The 20,387-nt window shown below is 46.4% G+C and overlaps 1 protein-coding gene across 5 annotated transcripts in view; it reads right to left on the reverse strand.

Moving 5' to 3' along the window:
- LOC104631064 (GTPase HRas) overlaps window positions 1-20,387 on the reverse strand; it is a 44,295-nt gene that overhangs the window by 16,995 nt on the left and 6,913 nt on the right. Inside the window, exons 2-3 of one of the 5 annotated variants that reach the window (XM_075754835.1) lie at window positions 4,775-4,821; window positions 4,595-4,661 (exon numbers count right to left, since the gene is read on the reverse strand). The exons of 1 other annotated variant lie outside the window; for it this stretch is intronic. The gene's annotated coding sequence lies outside the window, so the exon portion shown is untranslated. Of the gene's footprint in view, window positions 1-4,594; window positions 4,662-4,774; window positions 4,822-18,129; window positions 18,256-20,387 lie in introns of all 5 variants that reach the window. 3 more of the 5 variants (XM_075754834.1, XM_075754836.1, XM_075754832.1) reach the window with 3 other exon arrangements.

Here is a 20,387-nt window from a genome sequence, read left to right on the forward strand (position 1 = left end):
GGGAGGCTCTGACACCCTTCCAACAGGGTCACTGAAGCAGCTTCCTCTGTGTCCTCCCTTTCCTCCTGTCACCTTTTTTCTGCCCCAGGATGGATACCAAGCCAACTAAACAAGCCAAGAGACAGGTTTTTGCGCAGCACTGCCTTACTGAGGCCAGCCACGACAGAAGTTTTACAACTGTTCATTACTGAACATCAACCCTCTACCTGTTCCTTGGGAGTCTCTGCATTTAAAGGCATCAGAAGTCAGTTTCACCTCTGCGAGTCTCTTTGGACACGTCTCAGATTGGGCGCCCTTTCCTCCAAAAAGCCCCGTCCACGGGAACCAAGGAGCCCTTAGACCACAACTGCTGCAATGTTTGACTTTATTTCCCTTCTGCAGAGATGCCCTGCGGGCAGAAGTGGTCTGCAGTTCTCTAGGAGAGCAACGCTCATCTCAGCCTTTTACCAGCAGTCCACCACACCTGCAAGTCAGGAATCCTACTTGGTGATTTTAGAACGTTGACACAGCAAACCTTGCTGGCTCACCCTGGTTAAAGTCCAGGCTCCTCCATCTGCTCATGCACAAGACTGTCACCAATGTCACAAAATACAGCCTCTGGAGGGACTGAAGGAACCTCTCCAGTGGTGTGAAATGCCACCTTTCATTTTCACTCAAGGGTCAAAATGCTGATGTTTTCCGTGGCCTGAAAGAGATTGGGGAAACGAGGCTGGCAAGCTGATGCTCTGTTACCAATCACAGCCTATCCAATGCTTCATTTTAATTTACTTGTTGCTTTTTAAATTAACAAGCGGGCTGCAAATGTAACCTTGTTGTTGGCTTGCTGGCCGCATATCAGCAAACTCAGACAACGCAGCCCACAGGTGAGAAAAGAGAAAGGGATGCAAAAGATGGCATAAAAGTTGCAAATCATAGCCCTGCTTGGAGAAACAACTTGGAGATAATAAATGTCTTCTATTAGGGAAAAAGACAAAAAAGCCTAAGAGAAACAGAATGACTTCTTCCATCCTCTGCAAGCTCTCCAAGACTGGAAGGAAGAGGCAGCCTGTCCCAAGAGACTGAGCACGAAAATATTGCTCCAGAGGAAGAAAAGAAAAGGGGTAACGAATGATATCATGTAGGAGGCTCAAAACACGGGCACACATTCAAGGAGAAACCTGGGAGGAAGAATAGCAGAAAGCTGCGGGCGGGTTCGAGGCACAGGCAGGTCAGGAAGAGAGGGATTGCCTCTCTGCAGCAGCCATAAACATGTCCCAGCAGCAAGGTGCAAGCCATGGCTTTGCACAAGGTCTTAAACAGGCATGGACGGGTCCTCGCACCAGGCCCAGCCCTTGCACAGTTTCCAGTTGAAGCACCTCTCGCAACACAACCCCTCTGCCAGAGACTACCCAACCACAAAGGGCTTGTGAAGTCCCTGCTCATCTTCCCTCTCCAGAAGAGATGGAAGGACAAAGGAAACCAAGATGGTACCATCCTCACCAAAGCTGCTGCCCGTTTTCTGTTCCCTGGTTCCTACTTCAGCTGTCTGATAGTTGAGTAAAAGACAAAGCTGTGCAATCACCAGTTGTTAGCTGTAAGTGGGTCCAGCTACGCTGTTCTCACTTTCGCTCTCAAATAAATATTCTTAATAAAGTTCTTCGTTGCCAGCCTACTCTAAGAAAAACAACTGGTAGGCAGCTATATCTAAACCACCCAAACCAGCAAACAACCTACACAAGTCAGTAACGCAATAAACCCAAAGGACAAACCAGCTACCCAAGAGCTTTCCCTCTGGATGAAGGAATTGCCTCCCCAGCCAATACAGGCCACCAAATTACTATACTCCAAAGAAAGATTAGCAGGCCCCTGATCTTAGGAGCTTACAAACCAGGACTGATCATGCCCACGTCTCCAGCATCGTGAACATGGCACGGGGAACAGCATGCCATCAGGAAACTCTGGCAGGTGCTGGGAGATACTTGTGAAATGCGGTGGGAACTTCACCTCCCACCATCACTGCTCTACCCTTCTCCCTGAAAGCAAGCCCCCATCCCACCATAGTCTCTGCAGACGAACCAATCTTCCAAGCTAACTTTCACAGAGAGAAAGCTTGCTGCTGTGCAGGTTACTTGCTGCCAAATCCATGGAAAGATCTGAAGGAAACAGACAAGCAAATGATACATCCCACCCCAGTGCTGAACACAGACCCTTAAAAAATCACAAGCAGGTGGCAGAGACCACCTGGGCTAGCACCCAAGTAAGTAGCTGAAAACACGAGTTGTCTGCATATGGCAGAGCCAGTGGTTTGAAGAAATCAAAGACAGTTTTTAAATTATGCCCATGATTTATGATCTAACACCTAAGTGCTGTTTGAGACTCTACATGAGCAAGAGGTGCCTGTGTAAGCAAAGAGGAGACTGGAGTTTTGTCTGAAAGCCTGGTAAAGGTGGATGCATGAAGGCATGAACACACCACGAAGCAGGATGGGACAACAGGGGGCAATTAAATAAAAACTGAGCTCTTATCTTGCAGTCAGGACTTAGGACCTAGTGCTGACTCTGCCAACACATGTGGGAAAGCAGCGTGGGGAAGGAAAAGCTCTCACTGCTGAGATACAGAAGACTGCAAACTGCCAGGGCTCCTCCGTTTTCATCTTCTCTCCAGCCTCCCAGGGCCGAGCAGGTGGTTAGAGGCAGACACTTTCCTGCCTGGGCTGGCAGCTTTCCACCTCACCCTGGAAAAGAGACTTCTCCCAGGCCTGCCCACCTTCTTCAGAAAAACAAATGAAGAACATACTCTGCGCAATGGAGAGGCCAAGGCGGAGCTCAAGAGAAGAGGCAGCTTTAAAATCCCATCTATAAACATAAATGGGATGGGTGAATACCTTGAGCATATGATGAGATGGACAGGTACCCAGGAAAGTTTAAAACAAGACTCACGTAATAGACAATAATAATATAACTGCTAAAATGTGTGGTAGGCAACCACGAACCCAGGCTCTGAGCAATCTCTTGACTTGCTAGACTTGGTACCAAATAGTATTGATTTTCCCAGAAGATATTAAGGCTTAATGAAGTAGTAACTTGGACCAGATGAGTACGTAGCACCAGCATAAGTGGATCTCTGTAATTACAGCTATTAACAGGGACAGAGAACATCAGGCTTTGGGGCAAATGTGGTAGGATTACAAGAGATGCTGTCTCCAAGCTGGTTTCCTAAAGTATCTGATGTCTTCAGTCTGGTCCTCTTGGTGACGAAAGGAGCAGCCGCAGGCAAGCTGCCAGGGAAAAGTATAGCCTCTCCCAGGACCCACGAGTCCTGCCATCACACGACGGCAGGTCACAGCCACCTGGCACTCTGCTGCAGCAGCATAAGAGGCGGCAAATTCAGATCTCATCACCAAGCTGTGGGTGGTGGCCATGCACGAACAGAAACACTGTCCTCCTCATTATACAGACAGGCAAGGGGATACAAACATGCCAAGGGACTGGCTCAAAGTCATCAAAGGGTGGTGAAGCTGGGAACTAAATTTAGACAACGTGACTTCCCATCTGGGGTCTTCACGTGAGACAAAAAGCTCCCAGTAGAGGTTTTGGATGGGAAAGCTGTTGGTCTCCTGCTGAGTCTTTGTGTTGGGCTGTCAGAGCTGGCAGCTCCTCCCCAGCCCCGCTTTCCTGGGCAGAGATGTTTGGGGAGGCAGGGTACATCAAGCACGAAAGCCCAGAGTGCTTAAGAGGTGCCCTGCTCTCCAATTATCCTAATGAAATCACAACCGGGTCATGGGTGCAGGCAGCCAGCAGAGAGGTGGATGCTCTGATGCACAGATGAGCAATGGGACATGCAGGTAGGGCTGGGAGCAGAGGGGCAGGCTGAGCACTGCTGCCGTTTTCCCCACTCAAAGCCTGGCTACAAGAAAGGGGGAAACCAGTGGTATAAGGTGGCCTTGTACATCACTTATGGAAAGGGCCAGTCCCAACCTGAGCACCACTGATGCGTATAGGGCCAAAAAAACCCTACCCCATAGTCAAGAAATGCATTCCCCCTATGAGATTTCCATTCTCCTCTCTCTCCCCATCCTTCCCCGTTCCTCCCAAACAACCACTGACAGGGAAAAATTAGGAAGCTGGTTTCAGGAAATGCATCCAAGCCATTTTCAGTGAGAAGATTCTGCAATGGAAATAGATCTGGCTCTTCAGCTTCCTGCTTGCTTTAAATCCTAACACGTATGTATTTTCACAGCAAATAAATGGGTAAGGAAACAGAATATTTGCAGCTTGGAAGTTTCAAGAATTGTTTTGATAATGCTTTTAGGTTTAGGTTTGGGTTTTTTTCTTTTAACATTTAATGGACAAGAGACTTTTTAAAAGGCCAGGTTTTGGAGCAAAATAATATTACAAGAGTATTGGTGAGCTCTGGTCTCCAGGAATGAAATGGTGCACGCAGCACGTGTCCTATCGTACTACAGCTCCTGCAGCAGAAAGGTCCAGACACTGAGCCAGTGGTGTTGGAATCAGGTGGAAAGAGGTGGAAGCTGTTGGCTAGCAGCAGAAAAGCAGACAAATGAGTATTTTGGGACAGCAGGAGCCCCATTTGCTCCTGCCCATGCAGCACTCACCCTCTGGATGGCTAACCAGCCCTGCAGAGAAATAGGGTCCTCTTGTCTGGGGATGGCTCAAATGCCCCTAGAAGGAGAAGAAACACAGAGGAGTGAGAGGGATCCCTCTCTGCAGGGAGAACCAGCTCTGGCTGGGTTGGACTCGGACAGGTGTATTTTGGGATACCCTTTGGCTATTACCCAACTTGGCTCCTCCAGCTTCCTTGGACAGCAGCTAGGATCTTGTACTGGAAGGGGAAAAGTAGAGTCCATCTGTCCTCTCTCACATGTGTCTATCACCGGCTGCTAATCATATCCTCCACAGTTTTATCTTTTCCAGGGAAAGGTAATACAGCATCTTTTTTTCCCCTCATTTTTTAATGAGAGAAGAGCAGCACAGGTCCAATACTGTCATCTCCACAGGCTAGTTGTGGGTGAGGGACAGTCCATCTTGGGATGAGGGAAGAAGACTGAGCTTTTCCTTCTCGCCTTTCCATTCCCAACGGGACACCAATAAAAAGCTGCTCATACAGTTCATTCAAAGACAGAGCTCAAAGGAACAGCTTGAGTGACCCCAAACAGCCAAAATCAGATACTTCCAGAGTGTCTCCTTTATTAGTAAGCCATTTAATTTATGTAATCAAATATAACGATCATCCCTCTGCATTCATTTAGCCCTTGCAGCGCCTTTGCAGGCACACACCCTTATTTATTAGCAGAGCAGGTACAAAGGGGAAGAAGGCACCACAGCAAAAAGCAAACCTGCAGGGCTCGCCTTGGCAAATCTGGGCGAAGGAGCTAGGGAAAACACATTAGAAAAGCAAGTGATGGGCCATCTTAGGGAGCCAATGACAAGGGGGCAGCAGGAAGAGGAGATAAAAGAAAGTGAGCAGGCACCTGCCACTGGGACCCCATCCCTGCTCTCATTCCCACCGGGACATGTTATCAGCAGGGTGGCACAATGCTGTCACAAGCATGAATATGCATCAGTTATTTTGCAGCAGCTATTCAGGGGCACATTGCTGATTTATGGACCCGGCAGTTGCAGCACCAGCCAGCTGTAACCTAGAGGAACAGGGACACTGAGCATGGCTGGCAGAGAGGTCTGGAGAAGACCTCCAAACCTAGCCCTTCAAGAGCCAAGGCGGATGAATTTGTCACAACCAGTTCTGAAGACGGACAGACCCAACCAACGCATTGTGTGTGCAATAGTGCGCAATGACAAGTGTCACGCAACACTGACAAAAACAGAGGTCCAAAGGTTAAGGTGAGAGATTTAAGATTGGATCAGCAGACTTTGTTAAATTTGGGTCCTGGATTGCCCAAACCTCACTTTGCTCGTGGTAATTCTCAGCCACAATACGCCTGTCAATGTGATGCTCATGTCTCCTCCCTCTGCAGCAGTCTGGATTTTTAAAAAATCCAAGCAATGTTGCTGTGGGTGGGTTATTTAAATGCATCACTGTCACAGCACAGACCTGCTGCAAATAAGACTGAAGATGTATGGATTACAGCTCTCCATACTGAAAAGGGAGGAATCTTCCTCTTTTGGCTCCGGAGTGACAAAGGGACACTGCACAGGGACTCATCCTGCCTGTCTTGCAGCATGGACACAGAAGACACGCTCCTTCACTTCCAAGTAACCTCCACACAGGTTCATATATCCCACCCCCCAGGAACACATAGTGTAGCAGATCAAGGAAATAGTAACTCCACCCTGCAATGAGGAACCCACAGCAATTAAGTGACTCGCAGACAGTCACACAGGAAACTCATGTAAAGCTGGGGATTTCTGCTCCCCCACATTTGAGCTTTTGCCACAAGACTGTGCTTCTAATCAATGGCTGTTGTTGATTATGGAGGGGACAGGAGCACAATGCCTACTCCATCACCTCTGTTGCAGTCTCCAGCATCTGGCTGGCAGACCTGCACAATCAGCAGAAGCAGGGGGGGTTTCCTTCCAGTGCTTCCTTGGGAGCCCACAGCAATGACGACATGCAGGATTTGGGTGGGCTCATAGCCAGCATCCACAGGCACACTAGGGCTGAAAAGAAATCACAGAAAAGCGAGACACCAAGACCATGTGAGATGTGGCTCCACCTCGACACTGAAGCCTGACAAGCTGATTAATAAATAAGCAAAGTCTCTGAGAGCAGCAGAGTGGCTGAGGTCCCTCTGATAATGCCTAAAGGTTAGGTATATCTACATCTGCTTGAAATCCCTCATCTGAGGGACAGTCCCTCAGGACATCCCTGGTAGGGCAATGAGTAGATCCAGATCTGGCCTTGGTACTGCACTTGACAAGGCCATCAAGCTCTGGAGACCCTGCCCTACCTCTTTGACTCAACTTAGATGTTCCTCTATGCAGATCAACAACTGATGGAGAAAATGGCAATGCAGGGCTCTGATCCTCACTTGGACCAGCATGACAGCACTGGCAAGTACTCCCTCCAGTCATATCAACCAGATTTGCTTGTTTGAATGAGGTACAGATAGGAAGCATGCCATGCCCTGAGCTTCAGGGATGACAACTCACTGTGGAAAAGAGAGTCAGAGTGTTCATGAAGTGAATGGACAAAAAGGTGCAAGGGAGCTTGGACGCAAGCTTCCAACTGCAAAAATAAAGAAAACCTTCAAATCTTTAGAGAGAGAATGTCTTTAGTAGAAGACAGCCAGAGACCAGCACCTGCCCACAGCTGGTATGACCCTGGCAGGTACCTGGTGACCAGACACAGCTGGTGCTTACAACACCCATAGACAGGATTTCACCCTGTTCTTCAGCACCTGGTTTCTCCTGAGAGCACACAGAGACCATGCAAAGTACAGCCCAAAACATCTGTGGCATGAGCTGGAAGAGTCACAGCTTGGGGAAAGTAAAACAGGGCAATGTCAGCCCACAGATGCCCTCCTAGATGAAGCATCCTTTTGTCAGGCATGGCAATGCACCTCCAATCACAGATCAATCTCTGCACAGCAAACTCCTCAGGCAAGAAAAGGTCATGCATATTTGGGGAGGGGGGGGAGGAAGAAAAAAAATGGACTTTTGAACTTTGAACTGTAATGCAGTGTAATTACTGTAATGTAATTTCATTAGGGCAGTGTAAGTGATGGCCAAGCACAAAAGATGTTGTAGGGGATTCTCACATAGTCCAAAACCTTCTTTTGCTCTTTCCAGTGGAAACCATCTTTGGTGTCAGAGCAGGGTTGCATCCTGCCAGATGATGTGTGAACAAAAAAGGGGGCTCCCACACCAAAGTTTCCACTTCAGAGAATTTCTTTCTTTTTAACTCTGTTCCTGCTGTCCGTACAACACTCAAATCTTTGTATTCTGAAGCCACTAACTTCCTTAACGCCTTGGAGCAATGTGGTCCCCAAGCTATAAACATTACTTCTTTTTAATAGGCTTGTATATACGGCTTCCCAGTTTCTTTCCTGGTGTCCAGCCACCTCCCACCACCCTCTCAGACTTTCTGATCCTGCTGCCCAAGCACAAATCTGCAATGCTGGGGAAGCACATATTGCAGAGATGTTCAAAAAAGAAACAGAGCAGCGTTCATTGGATTTGTTCTTGGACTTTATAAGGCTTGTGCAAACAGTTCTGTATTTGGCCTGAAGAAAACATAACCACAAAAGGAAAACTTAGAACTTCAAAGCTGACTTCTCCTGATAGCCCTAAGCCACCATGCACGTGCAGTACGGACAAGATGTAAGATTTTTTTTTTTTAGTTTCCAAAGCAAGGCGGAGGACAGCCCAAGCTGAGGAGGCAGAACCAAATGTGTGAGTCCCAAAACTGAGATCTGATCTTGAAGGATCACCTTAAGAAAAGGGTAAAAAGTAGCAGCCCTGTAGTGAAGCCACTAAAGCCAAGACAGTCAATAATGGTTAGTCTCACTTGGCGTATTTTAATTTTCAACCTTAGCCCACTTGGAGCACTTATCCCTATCAACATCTTGAGACAGTAACAAGGTAGACTGACATTTCCTGGGAAAGCAAGGGTTAAAAATACACCTTCATTCAGACAGGGAGGCACAGAGAGTGCCTACAGAGCAGCTATAAAAGTCAGAAATCACAAAGCAGAAGAAGGAAGGAGGTGACCAAGTTATTTCCTCCTCCCTGGAGATCTGGCTGCCATAAGGAATTGCACATGATGCTGGTGGGTGCTGGCATGGAGAACTCATTCCTGGGATCAGCAGCTGAGTGTCCTCCCAGGACCCTCAGCTAAGAGGCACAAAGCATCCCCTCCTTTCCCCTACCACTGACTCCTACAACTTGCAGAGCCTCCTTAAGAAGTTTCTGCAAGGAAATGACAAAAATAAGCCTGCACATGTTATATACCAGTCTCTGGATTCACCCATCCTAGTGGAGGTGCAGGCATCTGCTAGACAATGCCTGGGGACCACAGTGGAGGAACTGCTGCAGCAAAGATCAAGCTGCCTGATGGTTCTTTGGCTTTGGTTTAAAATATAATAAATAAATAAACCAAAACCTGAGCCACCCTTCAGCCCACTAGGAAAAATCCAGGCATCTGCCTTCAATCCCCCAGCCTATAATAATGTAATTTTATAATAATAAGTAAAATTTATTATATTTTCCATATGCTATTAGATTGGGGGGATTGGGAAGATACATTACATGACCTACATCACTCTGCAAATCACTGATTGCTAGAAGTATTTCCTACTATCACCCTTTGCCATCAGCCCCCAGCAAACCATTCCTGACCTTTTATTCTACTGGCTATCAGTGTTCAGCATCTGCCTTCGCTAACACCAGCAAAGACACAAGAACTGAAGCTCTGATACTTAAGCCATACTTTCTGGAAAGGGGGCTGAAAACTGGACCTCAGGGCACCAAAAAACTCAGACAATTATCTCTCTTGCTACAGCAAATACTACTAAAGGGGCTCCAGGCAGGGCTGGTGGGACACAGACATGGGAGATGCACCAAAAGACCACAGTCTACGTGGTTGCTCAGGCTAGTGGCTGCCTCCCTTTTCACACCTTCAGGCTTTTTTTTGATCTGCTACTATAAATATGAATTGTAACAGTTATGAAGTCACTCTTCAAGTGCTATGAGCCTGGTCCTATGTGTGGTCTGGGGTTCCTCTCCAATTCTGCCCACCCACACCCACAAAATTTGTCCATGGTGCCTTTGCTGACCATTAAAGAGTGCAAGACTGCTTGAGTAATACTAAATGTCACAAGGCTGTTTGGGATTTTTTTTCTTCCTCCCAGTGGTTAGGAAAAAACAAGAAAATGGACAGGTGACATGAACCATCACTCTTAAAGATGATCCAGTTTAATGAGATGATGCAAACTTCCTAGCTCTTGTCACGACACGATTTGTCTTGTGAGCTTCAAGTTGGACTCAGAAATTACTCATAAGATATGGAAATGATCCCCCTGAGGAAACCGTCACTAGCAACGACTACAGAAAGTCTTCACTTTTGAACAAGCAGCTCTTTCAGAGTTTTGGTGGTGGCTTTTTTTTTTTTCTTCTGAAAGGGAGCAGAGAAACACCAAAGTATCTGCAGTCAGGGGCTCTACTTTATGGGTCCACTTCTCCCTTCTCAAATCCTCGGTAGGACAAAATTCTCCTTCCTTAGAAGAATAAATTCGGAGATTAAGCTTGAACTCTGAATTTTTACAGCCTTGCCAGTATTGCAAGATCTCAAACATGATCACGTGCTCTTACGGGAGCTTGGCGGAGAGACAAGCCACCAGTGAGATTTCAGAAAGGGGTGATGTGCTGATAAAGCCTCCCTGCTTCATTTGACAGCAGCAGAGCTCACCAATGGTGTTTCTCAGGGCTCCTAAGGCATGCGCAGCCATTTCTCACTCTTGGATGTCATTCACACCTAACTGCAAATAAACTGCTTCTTGATTTCCCCCTTAAATCCTCTTATTTTCAGAAAGCTACTCCCTGAGGACCATGTGCATCCCTACAATGAACCTTCAAGGCCATAGTATGGTGTAGTGGGTACAGTTCCTACATAGCTCTCATTGTTCCAGCACATGAATTTCAACTGAAAAAATAAAATAAAATTAAGAAAAATTAATCAAGTGTTTGCAAAAAGCTTTTTTAAAAACAAAAAAACCCAAAAACCCCAAGGAAAACCACTAGCTCACATGTCAAACCAACCAACTTTAATCTGAAACACTACTTAAGCAAAAAGAGATACTGCAGTGTTTTGTAGAGAGTGAGTACATTAACACAAGAGGAAAATGCATACTCCAACCGCAAGGAAAGCATTGAGCTCTGAAAACCGGAGTTTGTCAACTTGCCCTCATAATCCATCTTTAACAACTTGGGCTACAGGTTGCCTCATTCTAAATTAATTCCCTCCATCAGAGGCTGATTAGTGTCTAGGATCTAGACTCAAATTCCTACTAATCACAAATATTTTATCACATCATATAACGATTTTTGCCCTTCATCTGCACACCTAAGATAGGACAGAGGGAGCGTAAGACCTGCATCAAAGAAAAGTGTATTTGAAGTTAGTATACTTCTCACCCAAATGGAGACCTACCATAGAGAAGCTGTTCCAAGTGGTGGCTGCCATTCCACAGACTTCATATGCCGTTACTTCCACATATTTTTGATCAAACTCAGGACATACTATGTCAACTCAAAACAGGAAATCTGACTTAAGATAACAGTCAAAACCCTGACCAGATACAAAAATTCATGCAGTTGGCCTTTTTTTACCCCCCTAAAAGAATTCCACACGGCTGCAAGGTCCGAAGAAGACACTGATGCGATCAGCCAAGATCACTATGAAACACACAGCTGATAGCCCAGGTTAAGTTTTATAGGGTTACAACTCCTCCACGCCACTTTAAGCAAATGCTTCTTTTATTCTGCAGCATCAAAGAAATTGCTGCTCTTGAATAGCACAGAAAAACCCCAGAAGCAAGCTCAGAGAGTACTTTGGAAAACATAATGAACGACAGACTTCATGAGGTTTACTCAAAGTTTTGCCACTTTACTTAAAGATGAAGCATGCTTTCCAGGTCTAAACCAGATACCTTTTTGTGAACCTGTACTAAAATGGAGAAAATTAACCCTCTAAGGGCGCCAATTTTCATCCAGTAGGTCAGGAGAGAACGTGCATGAATATCTCTGAGCTGTTGGTGCCTGGCACAGCTGTGACAAGTGCACTTCATACAGCCCTCTTGAGATAACCCTGCCTTAGCTGAACGAGGCAGAGAAATATATTTATTTGCAATGCACCAGGTTTGGATTCTTTTGACAGCATTCCATGGTGTGAACTTTGCTGCTCTTGCACGATCTGGGCAACAATACAAAGGAGCGAGGCAGGTCTGGCATCTCCCAGCCACCACCAAGCGAGTGTGGGAATGTACCAGGCAAGAAGGACCATGGATGGTGCTTGGCTGGGCTGGCACCCACTTTGACCAGACGCAGCTCACAGGCTGGGTACCCGCAGCGCTACGTATTGTCTGTGCCTTGCCCACAGCAGCCGCAACACCAGCGGACAAAAGCTCCCACAACCTCTCCGAAGCTGAATTTGCAGCAACATGTTGCTTCATAAGGTAAAAACCACAACATGCTCATTTCCAAGTAGCCAGCTGGTGAGGAAAAACAACAGGGAGAGGGAAAAAAAAACCCAACACCTAGCACCACTTCCCCTTCTTTCTCTCACACAGAGTTGAGAAGCTTATATTAATTGCAAGCTTATATTAATTGCAAAGCAGAAGAATCTGAACAAACACACTCCTTGGGCAACCCGGGCCAACCCCAGGAAAATATTTGCATCTATGGGATGTGGGAGTTGTGCAACCAGCAAAACATCAAGCCAGATAAGGCAGGGACATTTCAGTAGGCTCTACAGAGACACACTTGCAACTCCACGATGCTGACTCAGGCTAAGACAAGTTGCTTTAATTTTCTCTCCCGCGCTCTAGCCTTCACAGGGGAAATAATACCAGCAGACTTCATACCCAGTTGGAAGCCACTAGACTGTATTTGCAGAGTTGAATCAGAAACCAGAGTAGCCTTTGGTGGAGTACAGGAGGGAACTGGGGGTCCCTGCGATGGGACTCATCTTCCCATCCTAAAAGTAAAATCTTAAGAAAGTTCTTGGTGCAACAAGGTTAGCTCTGCCCTGGACGCGATACTCAACTTTATCGTATTACACAATTTCCTATGCCTAAGGCTTGATATAGCCTTGTCTGCCTAGATTTAGTTGCACATATATGTTACTAGGGAATTAGGGAAATTATTTAGGACAGTCATACAGTTACAAAACCTCTGTGAAAGAGATTGATAAATCCTGGTTTCTCCCACCAGCTTTCAAAGACCTGTACATGTGCCTGCTCAACCAGGAGAGCAAACAGCTGAGTGATGCTGCTGCACATCTCCCAGAGACCTATGAACCATCTCCTGTGGACAAGGCAGTGAGTGTACTGTTGGTGACAAAAATTAACATGCAAAAAGCACTGTTTTGCCGGAGCACATCCAACCAGCAGCAGGTCGATCGCAGCCAAAAGCCAGTACTAGCACAATCCCACTCCTGTAGATGGGGCTCAGGGTTTTGCACAGGAATAACAAGAGCACAGCAAGGTACTGCAGGTATCATTTTGCAAACCAAAACCCTGCATTAACATCTTTCCCTTTCTCTTTTTGCCATGTGGAAGGAGTACCAGAAGGAATTACTTTGGGTGAGCAGGCAAAAGGAGCGAGGCACGCTCACTGTTCAGTGCCACTGACAATGCACTCGTTGACTAGGCAGGAGACTATGTGTTAGCAGAAACACCGAGAAGCTGCAAGGACCCAAAGCTGTGCCAGATGCTTCTCTGCTGGGACGCTCTTCAAACACAGACGCTATTTATTGTACCAAAGTTCAATGGGGAAGGACAACAAGGAAACTATCAGAGCAACATATGCTGTGGGTCTTAACTACAAGGCCCTGATATACCTTCCTTCCTGAATTAAGAGCCTCTTGAAGGTTTTCATACACTCTCCCTTGCCCTCTCTGTCCTAGAATCATGAGTTTGGAAGTAGAAAAGCTTGTGGTGGACAAGTGTAGCCAAGAAAGAGAGCAAGGAGAGATCAGATGCATTGTGAAGTGAAGAAAATACACTATATAATGGAATACGAAGTATTTTTTTGCCTTTTCTGTAGTATGGTATGTGTGTTTCCCACCTAGGGTCAGCCAGAAATTCCTCCCCTAAAAATTCCCTGCTACTGCAAAGTTTTAAGCGACTGTAGTGCACGCAGCAGACTTCCAGAGACTCTTCAGAGCTAACTACCACTTTATGGGTGTCTGAACTGATGAGAATTATGAGTTTCAGTAACAAACAAAAAGTGGTGTACAAAACTGACTCTGGTTTTCTTTGGGATTCTAGGATTTAATGATGATTATGCAGGCATTAGATGGAGGGTAAAGAGCCTGGCAGGGCACCCTCCCCGCCAAGCAAGGTTGCAACCAGCTGCCAGCACAGGGACGCGAAGGCTGAGTTCAAGCTCTGCAGGCTCTTGCTGCAGACAGGTTTTTCGCTCCCGAAACACACAGTGCATCACATTTCTGCCACGGGGCTAATTCTTCCCCAGCAAAAGGCATGATGGAACAAGTGCTCCCAATCAAAGGGGAAACTCAGCTAGTCAAGAAAATCCTCCCCAGGCTACCAGACTTTATTCCTTCCAGTCAGCTCAACTTTATTTTTCCAGTTCTTTCAAGAACAGCTCTGGGTACCCTCTAATCTGCTCCCTAAGAACCACGACAGGGTCGTCAGAGCAACTGTGAAAGTTCAGCTCAAGTGGGATACAAAATTACAGAAACTGGCTCCATCACCCCCAAATCCCCATTACGGCATTTAATAGCACTTCAGTGTTAGGAAAAAGCTCTTTTTCCCCTAACAGAAAGAGTTTTATCCACCAAGCCTGAATCACCCAGATGTGCAGCCCTTGTTGAGGTACCACAGGGCTCCTGCTGCTATCATCTGTTAATCCACAATCTGAAGTCTCTGTGCCCTTGTCTCAGCTCCAAATTTAGAGATCTTGTGTCTTTCCCCACTGCAATACAACAGGATTGCTGTTCGGGCACATGCACAAGGTCAGGAGCTCCTGAGAAGTATTCAAGTAACCCTAGCAGCTGCCTGGCCTCAGTATGAAACGATGAAACAGGGACAAGACCATTTGTCACCATTCCTACCTATGCTTTCTGCCTTCACTTGGTTAAAATGCCCCTTGGTCCATACCTGGGACAGGCCTGGAGCTCTGTCCTAGCACCTTTGCTAAGAGCACCTCTGAGAGGTGTTTAACTCTGTTTTCCAGTTGCTGTCTGGACGACGTCCTTCCAGCTCTTGGGCAGCAAGGAACCAAAATGAAGGGTAGCTCCCTGAGCAAAGGAAGAGGCATAGGTTTCCAAATGAGACAGCACACAGCTAAGACAAGGACAGACTACATTCAGCACTGTCTTGCTGTCTTTTTTTTTCCTACCCCAACTTGCTCAACGTAGCTAGTCAAGGTGGGATTCATCTCACCTACAACACAGACATCTCCATGAGACCCCATCATCCAGAGCCTCTTTATCACCAATGAGAAGAGACAGGCACAATCCATCTGACCTGTTTCAGATATCTTTCTGCATTAGGATGAGATGAAGGTGCTTGCTTCCTCCACTGCCTATATAGGGAGGCTGAGAGCAAGTGGCTGGGATGTTAGATGTCAACATCTGAACAGGTGAAGTGCAGCCTGACATTCCCCATCTTGCACTTAGCTTGTAAGCATTTCAGAGAGGGACCATCTCACACTGCACCTAACACAAAAGCAGTTCCAGTACCCAAGGTCCAAAGGCAATACTACATTTCAAGTGGTAGATGAGAGGCCCATGCCCTGAAGTATCTACCACTGAGAAAACTTCACAATATTTTCCCTGTAAAAATATTCCAAGTGGATCCAAGTCATTTTGGGGGCTGGCTGAAGAGAAGGCAGAGCTACAGGTTCTGCTTCTGTGTCAGCAGAAGAAAGGGAAACCTCCCAGACACCGAACGCTCTGTGCCGTGAGAACAGCATTGCCTGGAGAGCCTGCAAGACTCACTTCATGTCATCAAGAGATGCACCAGGGCAGGTAGGGAGGGATGCATGCACGTAGCAGGTCTGGAGCAAGGACACGGGACAGAGCATCCAGGCTGCACATTTCTTCTAGCAGGGAGACTTGGGATTTACAGACCAACCTTGAGGATTCTTCTCTTTTTCATTACTTCTAATATATGATCCTTTGGGGCAGGCAATACTGGAGCTTGATGCAGACAAATGCAAAATAATGAGTCTAGGGGCAGGAAGCCAAAGCAGACGGCACACATTAAATGGGGCTGTCGTGCTGCTAGGCTGGCCAGAGGAGAGATTGAGGAGTTATTCTAAGATTTGTGAAGCCATCAGCCCTCATGCTACAGCAACTGAGAAAATTAAGCTCAGACAGGGATTGCAGGCAGAATAACTTCCCTGACAACAGGAGGAATGAGGAATAAGTTATTACAAAGGACCTTCAAGTCAAATAAGGAAAAAAAAAAAAGCAAGCATGGAAGAGAGCGCATGACATTTACCCACAGTGGGACTGAAGTGAAGGGTTCAGAAGAAAACAAGAAGTTCAAACTAGCTCCCTGAAAGGGTGACTTAATGGTGGCACAGGTTTTTCTTCCACCCCAGCATACAATTGTCACCAAGTTTGCAGGCTCCTGCCTCAGATTTTAAATGTTGGGATTAGGACACAAAGAGATAACAGGTACTTGCTCCCATTGCCCCCACAGAGCAAGCCATACAGAGAAAGTGTGACCGGTGGTTGTCCACCTCCACACATCAGCTGCCAGTCACATTGTAGTGCCATAGCATGAGCTGTTTGATTATTTTGATCTGTTTTAGTGGTGGTTGGTTTGTTTGTTTTTCCTCTTTTTCTCCTCCCATGGGATTTATTCTGAAGTTGCTCCAAGCTGTGAATAAACTCATTCTAGATGGAGACTTTGAAATAAAGGAGATGAAAACCTGAAATGACCTGAGAGATGCTATACTGCCTGCCAGTCCATGGTCACTGCAGTTCAACCAACTTCAGCAGAATTTGAACAAGACCTCGTAACCCTGTTGCAATGCAATTGCAGGGCTTGCCAAAAACCACATACTTAGTAGCACGCTCTGAAAAATTCCAGCCCTCTGCTAGGCACTCAGCTTCCCGCCTCTTCACAAGGAGCACACTTCAGACAACACTCTGCTTGAGGACCCTAAGCAGGGCCACAGAAGCAGCTCCATATCTCTTTCTTTTCAAACTGTATATCTTCCTCTAAGACTCAGGCAGGCTTTTCTTTGCCTTCTCAAGAGCATCCTGCAATTGCCTTGCTTTCTCTTTAAAATGATAGATTGCAGGCCAGCTTTACACAGCTCAATTTGCACCCATGGATTGGTGACTACAATATCCAGCTAGCCGCCCTGGGCCTTTAGAAGTCCTCAACCATAACCAGAAGGTACAGGGCCCTGTAACTTACGATCTGTAATCCTCCATCTTTTCTTCTGCATCCATTTAATCTCTAAAGCTGGCCAGTACCAGATGGTCTTCCCTGTGACCAAAACCTCCCTTGCTACCACAGCAAGGACATATGCAAGGACTCAACAACTGTCCTGTTCAGAAGATGTCAACAGGTTACAGCTCCATTACAGTCAAAGGAAGAAGATGACAAACCTAAATTCCAGGAATTATACTTCTGCATGAACATCTTCCATCAGCAGTTTCATCTGAGCAGCCTCCCTTTATTCACCTCCCATCCTGAATGGGTTTATCATCCACTCCATGGTTGCTCTGAATTACCCCAGAGGTGAATGTATTTCAGCAACAAATTAAACTGTCACGATACATTCATTTCTACACTGTTTTTTTTAAAATATGTGAGCCCTGGCTACTAGAGAATTGTTTTGGAAAGATTAGATTAGGTGCCTCGGAAACTGCTTTGAGGAAAGTAAAGGGGTTTCTCACTTCTCAAATGAATCTACCTTCCCCCCCCCCGCCCCGTGCTAAGTTTCTTTTATCCTCGAAAACTTGGTCTATTAACTGCATCTTGTTTTTTAGATCTTTCCAGAAATAGTGCCTCGGTGCGAGTGACCAAAAGGGAGATGGCTTATTTTGCAACCATCTGCCGCCAACACAAATCAAGATTCTAAAGCCCTCTGGTTTTTAAATCAAGCCCCATCCAGAGGGTTGCAACATCTCTTTTCAATTGCCCAAATTTTGTAACTGTTTTTCCAACCCACAAGAAGCCAAGACACTCAGTTTTACCATTGGATATCTATCCATTTCTGCAGACGCAAGCCCCACTTACAGCCTGGAAGACTTACACAGAAAGGACTGCTATTCCAGCCCTCACTCGCTTCTAAGACCAGATACCTACAATATTAAAACAACAGACAAGACAACCTTGCTTGAAATGATAGAAGGAAACAAAATCCCACCTTCTTAGGGTTCATCGTGATGAGAAAGCATTTCACTCATCAGAAAATCAGATAAGCAACACGTCAACAGTTGGGTGCTCAATCTTTTGACACTCACCAGTTACCAAAGGAAGGGGGAAGCTGATCTTGCAGTCAAAGCACCAGACTAGGACAACAATTTTTGTTCTCAACTCTTCTCCAGGCTCCTCCTGTTAACATGGATTTCCATTCCTCAGTTCCCCAGCTGTAAAACAAGAGGTTGTAATAATGCCTCTCCTTTCCCTGCCCAGTGTCTGCCCTGGCTATAGGCACTGGTAGATACTTGGGGCAGCCAGTGTCTGCCCTGGTTATAGGTACTGGTAGATACTTGGGGTAGGGACATGTTACCCACGAGCAGCAAGACTGATCGTATCTACCAGCAAAACACTGGGAAGGAGCAAGAAGAAAGAGAAACTCATGGATTAACTCACTTTCCACAGCCAGAACTTGGCACTTGGAGCACAGTTTTTCACTTTCTAGCAGATATGAAGAGCAGTCAGGCCCGGACACTTCAAAGGTTGGAAGAGGGTGGCTGCTCATACTCCGCAGAAGAGGAGGAACAGCAAATATATGAACTGATGTAGAGGAAGTATTCTCTCTTACCTGTACAGATTAATGTGTTCAATGTGGAAGGAACATAGAGCAGAGGATATCTTGTCTGGCCCCTGATAATCAGGTGCAGTAGTTGTGGGGATCAGATGACTAATTATTAAGCAAATGTTACTTAAGGTCTGAAAGTCCTAGCTTTCCTCCTTGCAGGACAACTGCCCAAATTCTTGCTTGGGATGGCAGATAGGAAGTGATCTCAAGAAGAAAACTATGACAATAGTTACTGCAATCAGACTAGAAAGGCCATTTTTCTCCTATTTGTATCCTCCTCGTGCCTGCTACAAAATAGGGAGAGAACTTGTCTCACCCCACTGAGGCACTGACTTGTTAGACCCACACTGAAAGGCTGCTGACATGGTCTATAGCCCCATGGCAGGAGGACTGATGTGGGCTTATGACGACACTCCACCTATGATCAGCCCTAAGATCCTGTGGTTTGTGGTGGGGGTGGTAGCAAACCAATCTCTTGGAGGTCAAAGTTAAGCTGCAGTGGTATGCCCACAAAAAGCACTTTGCTGCACCTCTAAATAACCACTGTCAGTGGTTTAAAAACCTTGTGTGCTCCAATGCACCCTCCACCCTCAGCCACCTATCACGAGTCAGCATGGTCAGCAGGGAAACATTTTCAAGGCAGCCAGTTGGTGGACCTCCCAGTCCAACATCAACTGATTGTCTCTATCACTGCGTCTGCTCAACAGACCCATGCAGATCATCATCCGCATGCTGAATCCAGGCTGCACTCTACACGGCCCTACCTTCCTGCACAGTCTACAGCTCTTCTTGCTTTCCTTGAACCTTGGTCAACATTACTGGAGTTTGTGGGATTACTTTGGTCTCTGAATAACCAACTGAGATACATAAAGGGACAGTATTTTCAGAAGACGATGCTTTTCACACTTGAAAACATCTCTAATTAGGTGTCTGACGTCTTTAGCCACTGATCCTTCGAGACTGGGTGTAGTGCAAGGAGGGGAACACAAAACTGATCTAGCGCTTGACAACATTTCTGTGTTGACTTTGCTGGCTACTCTCAGAAATACGTCCTGATGTTGCCTCTGCAGTAGCTTTCTGGGATGAATACTGTGGCTTTCGTCCCTTCTGCACAAGGGACCACAGTACAATTGTACCAACTGTACCAGATACATCTTCCACAGGGATCAGCCAGATTTCCACTCTCATCCATTCACCTCCCTGCTCTGCCACAGACCTGGTGAGACCCTGCACATGCCCCTGTAACTATGAGCCACACCAGTAGGCAGCATCCTTGCTTCTGTGGAAAAGCAAGAGCAGAAGCACTTTTCCAGTTCTAGGTTTGACACTCTCATGTCTCTGTTTCCTACCTTCACCATGGTCATGGTGGTCATGTCTTTCCAGCATGTGTGTGTTTTGAGAATGAATACCTTGATATTTGGAAATTCATAAGGGACACCAGAATAGCCACAGAGTTGTCAGCTGCAACTGAGTACAGTTGGATGGAGGATGTACATCTGTACTCCAAGGAGTACAGAGAACAGACGTGACCCTCACAGACTTGAGTACAAATCATAGCCACCATGTCCCCCAGCAGAACAATGAGGCAGAAAGAGGAGCAGGGATTTGTGTGTACTTTCTCATCCATCAGCAGCTACACCAACTGTCAGATGGGAGGCCACACCACCAACAGGCACAGCAATGTCCTCCCCCTGCCTACCCTCCCAGCACTTATTCTTATACTCCCTCCCACATCAG

This window comes from Balearica regulorum, chromosome 5 (assembly GCF_011004875.1).
Source record: "Balearica regulorum gibbericeps isolate bBalReg1 chromosome 5, bBalReg1.pri, whole genome shotgun sequence".
NCBI classification, from domain to species: Eukaryota; Metazoa; Chordata; class Aves; order Gruiformes; family Gruidae; genus Balearica; species Balearica regulorum.